We start from the raw sequence: 7,500 nt of genomic DNA on the forward strand, positions 1-7,500 counted from the left end.
TAGAAGGCCCCCCCAGGAATAGTGTCTGTTTCCCGGGCAGGAGTCGGGCTTAGTTCAGGGGAGTCTGATAAAGAGTCCCCCCAGGAATAGTGTCTGTTTCCCGGGGAGCAGTCGTGGGGGGGAAGGTTCCCTCTGTCTCCCTCCGGTGGGAGAGGTGGGTATTGCAGGTGCGGGTGTTTGAAACGGACAAGTTGTGACTGAATATGCTATGTGAAATTGGGGATGGTGTGTTGGGGCAGGGGGGGTCTGGTAGAAGGCCCCCCCAGGAATAGTGTCTCTTTCCCGGGCAGCAGTCCCTTTTAGTTAAGGGGAGTCTGATAAAGAGTCCCCCCAGGAATAGTGTCTGTTTCCCGGGGAGCAGTCGTGGGGGGGGAGGGTTCCCTCTGTCTCCCTCCGGTGGGAGAGGTCGGTATTGCAGGTGCGGATATTTAAAACGGACAAGTTCTGACTGAATATGCTATGTGAACACTTGTGAAATTGGGGATGGTGTGTTGGGGCAGGGGGGGTCTGGTAGAAGGCCCCCCCAGGAATAGTGTCTCTTTCCCGGGCAGCAGTCCCTTTTAGTTAAGGGGAGTCTGATAAAGAGTCCCCCCAGGAATAGTGTCTGTTTCTCGGGGAGCAGTCGTGGGGGGGGAGGGTTCCCTCTGTCTCCCTCCGGTGGGAGAGGTCGGTATTGCAGGTGTGGGTGTTTGAAACGGACAAGTTGTGACTGAATATGCTATGTGAAATTGGGGATGGTGTGTTGGGGCAGGGGGGGTCTGGTAGAAGGCCCCCCCAGGAATAGTGTCTCTTTCCCGGGCAGCAGTCCCTTTTAGTTAAGGGGAGTCTGATAAAGAGTCCCCCCAGGAATAGTGTCTCTCACCCGGGCAGCAGTCAGGGTGGAAGGCGCCCTCTGTCTCCCTCCGGTGGGAGAGGTCGGTATTGCAGGTGTGGTGTGCGGCATGGAGCGGAACCCGGGCTCTGGCGTCCTTTTCCGGGTTCAATTCGGCCGTTGTGGGCCTCTGGAGGTGTTTGTGGAGCTCATCCGGGCTCTGGGGGTGTCTGGTAAAGAGATCCGGGTTCTGGCGTCTTTTTCCGGGTTCAATTCGGCCGTTGTGGGCCTCTGGAGGTGTTTGGGTCCGAGTTCCGGGCTCTGGGGGTGTCTGGTAAAGAGATCCGGGTTCTGGCGTCTTTTTCCGGGTCCAATTCGGCCGTTGTGGGCCTCTGGAGGTGTTTGGGTCCGAGTTCCGGGCTCTGGGGGTGTCTGGTAAAGAGATCCGGGTTCTGGCGTCTTTTTCCGGGTTCAATTCGGCCGTTGTGGGCCTCTGGAGGTGTTTGGGTCCGAGTTCCGGGCTCTGGGGGTGTCTGGTAAAGAGATCCGGGTTCTGGCGTCTTTTTCCGGGTTCAATTCGGCCGTTGTGGGCCTCTGGAGGTGTTTGGGTCCGTGTTCCGGGCTCTGGGGGTGTTTGGTAAAGAGATCCGGGTTCTGGCGTCTTTTTCCGGGTTCAATTCGGCCGTTGTGGGCCTCTGGAGGTGTTTGGGTCCGTGTTCCGGGCTCTGGGGGTGTTTGGTAAAGAGATCCGGGTTCTGGCGTCTTTTTCCGGGTCCAATTCGGCCGTTGTGGGCCTCTGGAGGTGTTTGTGGAGCTCATCCGGGCTCTGGGGGTGTCTGGTAAAGAGATCCGGGTTCTGGCGTCTTTTTCCGGGTCCAATTCGGCCGTTGTGGGCCTCTGGAGGTGTTTGGGTCCGAGTTCCGGGCTCTGGGGGTGTCTGGTAAAGAGATCCGGGTTCTGGCGTCTTTTTCCGGGTTCAATTCGGCCGTTGTGGGCCTCTGGAGGTGTTTGGGTCCGAGTTCCGGGCTCTGGGGGTGTCTGGTAAAGAGATCCGGGTTCTGGCGTCTTTTTCCGGGTCCAATTCGGCCGTTGTGGGCCTCTGGAGGTGTTTGGGTCCGAGTTCCGGGCTCTGGGGGTGTCTGGTAAAGAGATCCGGGTTCTGGCGTCTTTTTCCGGGTTCAATTCGGCCGTTGTGGGCCTCTGGAGGTGTTTGGGTCCGAGTTCCGGGCTCTGGGGGTGTCTGGTAAAGAGATCCGGGTTCTGGCGTCTTTTTCCGGGTCCAATTCGGCCGTTGTGGGCCTCTGGAGGTGTTTGGGTCCGAGTTCCGGGCTCTGGGGGTGTCTGGTAAAGAGATCCGGGTTCTGGCGTCTTTTTCCTGGCTTAATTCGGCCGTTGTGGGCCCCTGGAGGTGTTTGCGGACCTCCGCGGGTGAAATAATGGAAAAAAAAAAAAGTTAAAGTTTCCAGTCGGGACTATGTGGAGCGAAAAAAACCCGGACTTTTTTGGCTCCGTCAGAAACTAAGTAAAAGTCGGAATATGTGAAGGAAAGCCCAGAAAATGCCTGGGCTTTTTTAGATCGCTTCGATAAATTTTTTTTTAGCTCACATCACTGGGCCACCAGGTCGCAGATTTCAGAAACCTGGTTTTCGGAAACAGAGATCTCCAGGACAGGGCCCCGAGCTTCGGGGGGAGCGTTCCCCAGCTGGACCTAAGCATAGTGGGCCAGGCCCCGGGCGGAAAGACGCTCCTGGAGCCGAGATACAGGGGTGGCTCCCCGCGCGACTTACCCGATTTCGGAGCACTATTTTCGGACAGTGATGGCAGAGCAGTGGGTGTACCGGATGGAGGAAAATAACAGCTCCAGAGAGCGGCAGAGACCAGACCATGACCCAGAACGGCACACTGTTCCCGGACAGTGATGGCAGACCAGCAGGTGTACCCCATGGATGAATAAAGAGTTCCAGAGAGCGGCAGAACCCAGACCATGACCCAGAACGGCACACTGTTCCCGGACAGTGATGACAGAACAGCAGGTGTACCGCATGGATGAATACACAGTTCCAGAGAGCGGCAGAACCCAGACCATGACCCAGAACGGCACACTGTTCCCGGACAGTGATGGCAGACCAGCAGGTGTACCCCATGGATGAATAAAGAGTTCCAGAGAGTTCCAGAGAGCGGCAGAGACCAGACCAAGTCCCAGAACGACACACTATTCCCGGACAGTGATGGCAGAACAGCAGGTGTACCGCATGGATGAATAAAGAGCTCCAGAGAGCGGCAGAACCCAGACCAAGTCCCAGAAAGACACACTATTCCCGGACAGTGATGGCAGAACAGCAGGTGTACCGCATGGATGAATAAAGAGTTCCAGAGAGCGGCAGAGACCAGACCAAGTCCCAGAACGACACACTATTCCCGGACAGTGATGGCAGAACAGCAGGTGCAGTGGATGGATGAATAAAGAGCTCCAGAGAGCGGCAGAGACCAGACCAAGTCCCAGAAAGACACACTATTCCCGGACAGTGATGGCAGAACAGCAGGTGTACCCCATGGATGAATAAACAGCTCCAGAGAGCGGCAGAACCCAGACCAAGTCCCAGAACGACACACTGTTCCCGGACAGTGATGGCAGACCAGCAGGTGTACCGCATGGATGAATAAAGAGTTCCAGAGAGCGGCAGAGACCAGACCAAGTCCCAGAACGGCACACTGTTCCCGGACAGTGATGGCAGAACGGCAGGTGTACCGCATGGATGAATAAAGAGTTCCAGAGAGCGTGATATCCCAGACCATGACCCAGAACGACACACTATTCCCGGACAGTGATGGCAGAACAGCAGGTGTACCGCATGGATGAATAAAGAGCTCCAGAGAGCGGCAGAGACCAGACCATGACCCAGAACGGCACACTGTTCCCGGACAGTGATGGCAGACCAGCAGGTGTACCGCATGGATGAATACAGAGCTCCAGAGAGCGGCAGAGACCAGACCAAGTCCCAGAACGGCACACTGTTCCCGGACAGTGATGGCAGAACGGCAGGTGTACCGCATGGATGAATAAAGAGTTCCAGAGAGCGTGATATCCCAGACCATGACCCAGAACGACACACTATTCCCGGACAGTGATGGCAGAACAGCAGGTGTACCGCATGGATGAATAAAGAGTTCCAGAGAGCGGCAGAGACCAGACCAAGTCCCAGAACGGCACACTGTTCCCGGACAGTGATGGCAGAACGGCAGGTGTACCGCATGGATGAATAAAGAGTTCCAGAGAGCGTGATATCCCAGACCATGACCCAGAACGGCACACTGTTCCCGGACAGTGATGGCAGACCAGCAGGTGTACCCCATGGATGAATAAAGAGTTCCAGAGAGCGGCAGAGACCAGACCAAGTCCCAGAACGACACACTATTCCCGGACAGTGATGGCAGAACAGCAGGTGTACCGCATGGATGAATACACAGTTCCAGAGAGCGGGAGATCCCGGCCGATGTCCGATGACGAAGCACTGTATGGGACACTTTGAAGGAAGGGTCGGTCTCCTGGATGAAAAGAACTTTAATTTTCTGACTTAAAATACGGAGTTAAAGTTTCCAGTCGGGACGATAAGGAGGGCAAAAAAACCCGGACTTTTTTGGCTCCGTCAGAAACTAAGTAAAAGTCGGACTATGTGAAGGAAAGCTCAGAAAATGCCTGGAGAATTTTGAGCGGACCGGAAAAAAAAAGTTCCAGCCGACATCACTGGGCCACCAGGTCGCAGATTCCTGAAACCCGGTTTTTAGAAACATAGGCCTCCAGTCGTGAAGACCGGCGTTTGTGCGGTTCGGATCCGACTCAGACCTCAGTATTTTCGGACACCCTCGGACAGTGGCGGGGGTGGAAGAACCGGAGCCTCATGCAGAACTGGCTGTCGGGGAGCAAGCGGACGCTGCCCCGGCAGGAGGCATCATTCCGGGCACTGTGGCTGATCGGTAGCTTTCGTGGATGGATGACTGAGCGAACGAACGAGATGACGGCGGTGCGTCCTGGCTGATGTCCCAGTACGGGGCACTATTCTCGGATGCTGATGTCAGAACAGCAGGTGCAGTGGATGGATGAACACACAGTTCCAGACAGCGGGAGATCCCAGACCATGTCCCAGAACGGCACACCATTCTCGGATGCTGATGTCAGAACAGCAGGTGTAACGCATGGATGAATACAGAGTTCCAGAGAGCGGCAGAGACCAGACCATGTCCCTGTACGGGACACTATTCTCGGATGCTGATGGAAGAACAGCAGGTGCAGTGGACGGATGAACACACAGTTCCATAGAGCGGCAGAACCCAGACCATGTCCCAGAACGGGACACTATTCTCGGATGCTGATGTCAGAACAGCAGGTGCAGCGGACGGACTAATACACAGTTCCAGAGAGCGGTATTTCACGACAGATATCCGATGATGAAGCGCTATTGTCGGACACTGATGGCAGAACAGCAGGTGCACTGGATGAAGGAAATAAACAGAACATAGTTCCAGAGAGCGTGATATCCCAGACCAAGTCCCAGAATGGCGCGCTATTGTCGGACACTGATGGCAGAACAGCAGGTGCACTGGATGAAGGAAATAAACAGAACATAGTTCCAGAGAGCGTGATATCCCAGACCAAGTCCCAGAACGGCCCACTATTCCCGGACACTCATCTACTTAAAATCTCCCTGATTACCTGCCAGAACAGAGCAGATCCAGAGAGCGGTATTTCACGGCAGCTATCCGATGATGAAGCGCTGTTGTCGGACACTGATGGCAGAACAGCAGGTGCGGTGGATGAAATAAACAGTTCCAGAGAGCGGTATTTCACGGCAGTTATCCGATGATGAAGCGCTGTTGTCGGACACTGATGGCAGAACAGCAGGTGCGGTGGATGAAATAAACAGTTCCAGAGAGCGTGAGATCCCGGCTGATATCCGATGAAGAAGCGCTATTGTCGGACACTGATGGCAGAACAGCAGGTGCAGTGGATGGATGAATTAAACAGTTCCAGAGAGCGTGAGATCCCGGCTGATATCCGATGAAGAAGCACTGTTCTCGGACACTGATGGCAGAACGGCAGGTGCACTGGATGGATGAAATAAACAGTTCCAGAGAGCGTGAGATCCCGGCTGATATCCGATGAAGAAGCACTGTTCTCGGACACTGATGGCAGAACGGCAGGTGCACTGGATGGATGAATACACAGTTCCAGACAGCGGGAGATCCCTGACCATGTCCCAGTACGGGACACTATTCTCGGATGCTGATGTCAGAACAGCAGGTGCAGTGGATGAAGGAAATAAACAGAACACAGTTCCATGGAGCGGGAGATCCCTGACCATGTCCCAGTACGGGACACTATTCTCGGATGCTGATGTCAGAACAGCAGGTGCAGTGGATGAAGGAAATAAACAGAACACAGTTCCATGGAGCGGGAGATCCCAGACCATGTCCCAGTACGGGCCACTATTCTCGGATGCTGATGTCAGAACAGCAGGTGCGGTGGATGGATGAAATAAACAGTTCCAGAGAGCGTGAGATCCCGGCTGATATCCGATGAAGAAGCGCTGTTGTCGGACACTGATGGCAGAACAGCAGGTGCGGTGGATGGATGAAAGAAACAGTTCCAGAGAGCGGTATCTCACGGCAGTTATCCGATGATGAAGCGCTATTGTCGGACACTGATGGCAGAACAGCAGGTGCAGTGGATGGATGAAGTAAACAGTTCCATAGAGCAGGAGATCCCAGACCATGTCCCATAACGGCACACTATTCTCGGATGCTGATGTCAGAACAGCAGGTGTAACGCATGGATGAATACAGAGTTCCAGAGAGCGGGATATGCCAGACCATGTCCCAGTACGGGACACTATTCTCGGATGCTGATGTCAGAACAGCAGGTGCAGTGGATGGATGAAATAAACAGTTCCATAGAGCGGTATTTCCCGACAGATATCCGACGACGAAGGACCATTTGGGACGCTTTGCAGGAAGGGTCGGTCTCCTGGATGAAAAGGACTTTAATTTTCTGACTTAAAATACGAAGTTAAAGTTTCCAGTCGGGACGATAAGGAGGGCAAAAAAACCCGGACTTTTTTGGCTCCGTCAGAAACTAAGTAAAAGTCGGACTATGTGAAGGAAAGCTCAGAAAATGCCTGGAGAATTTTGAGCGGACTGGAAAAAAAAAGTTGTAGCCGACATCACTGGGCCACCAGGTCGCAGATTTCAGAAACCTGGTTTTTAGAAACATAGGCCTCCAGGAGTGAGGACCGACGTTTGTGCGTTTTGGATCCGACTCAGACCTCAGTATTTTCGGACGCCCTCGGACAGTGGCGAGGGTGAACGAACCGGAGCCTCGTTCCGGGCACTGTGGCTGGTCGGTGGGTTTCGCGGATGGATCGCTGAGCGAGAGAGATGGCGGCGGGGCGGCCCGCCTCCGGTGCGCCCTGGCTTCGGCCGGGGCGCGCCGGTGGGTGAAACACTTTGATCGAACGAGATTGCTCGAGCGGAGGCGGGGCGGCCCGCCTCCGGTGCGCGCGCCCGCCGGCGGTGCGCCATCCCCGGGCGCTTTGGCTTCGGCCGGGGCGCGCCGGTGGAGGAAATGCTTTACGTGAAAATTCTGACCGATTTGCAACCGTGACCCGCCACCCGGGGGCCCCCGCCAGATGGGC

This window comes from Gasterosteus aculeatus, unplaced genomic scaffold (assembly GCF_964276395.1).
Source record: "Gasterosteus aculeatus unplaced genomic scaffold, fGasAcu3.hap1.1 HAP1_SCAFFOLD_30, whole genome shotgun sequence".
NCBI lineage: Eukaryota > Metazoa > Chordata > Actinopteri > Perciformes > Gasterosteidae > Gasterosteus > Gasterosteus aculeatus.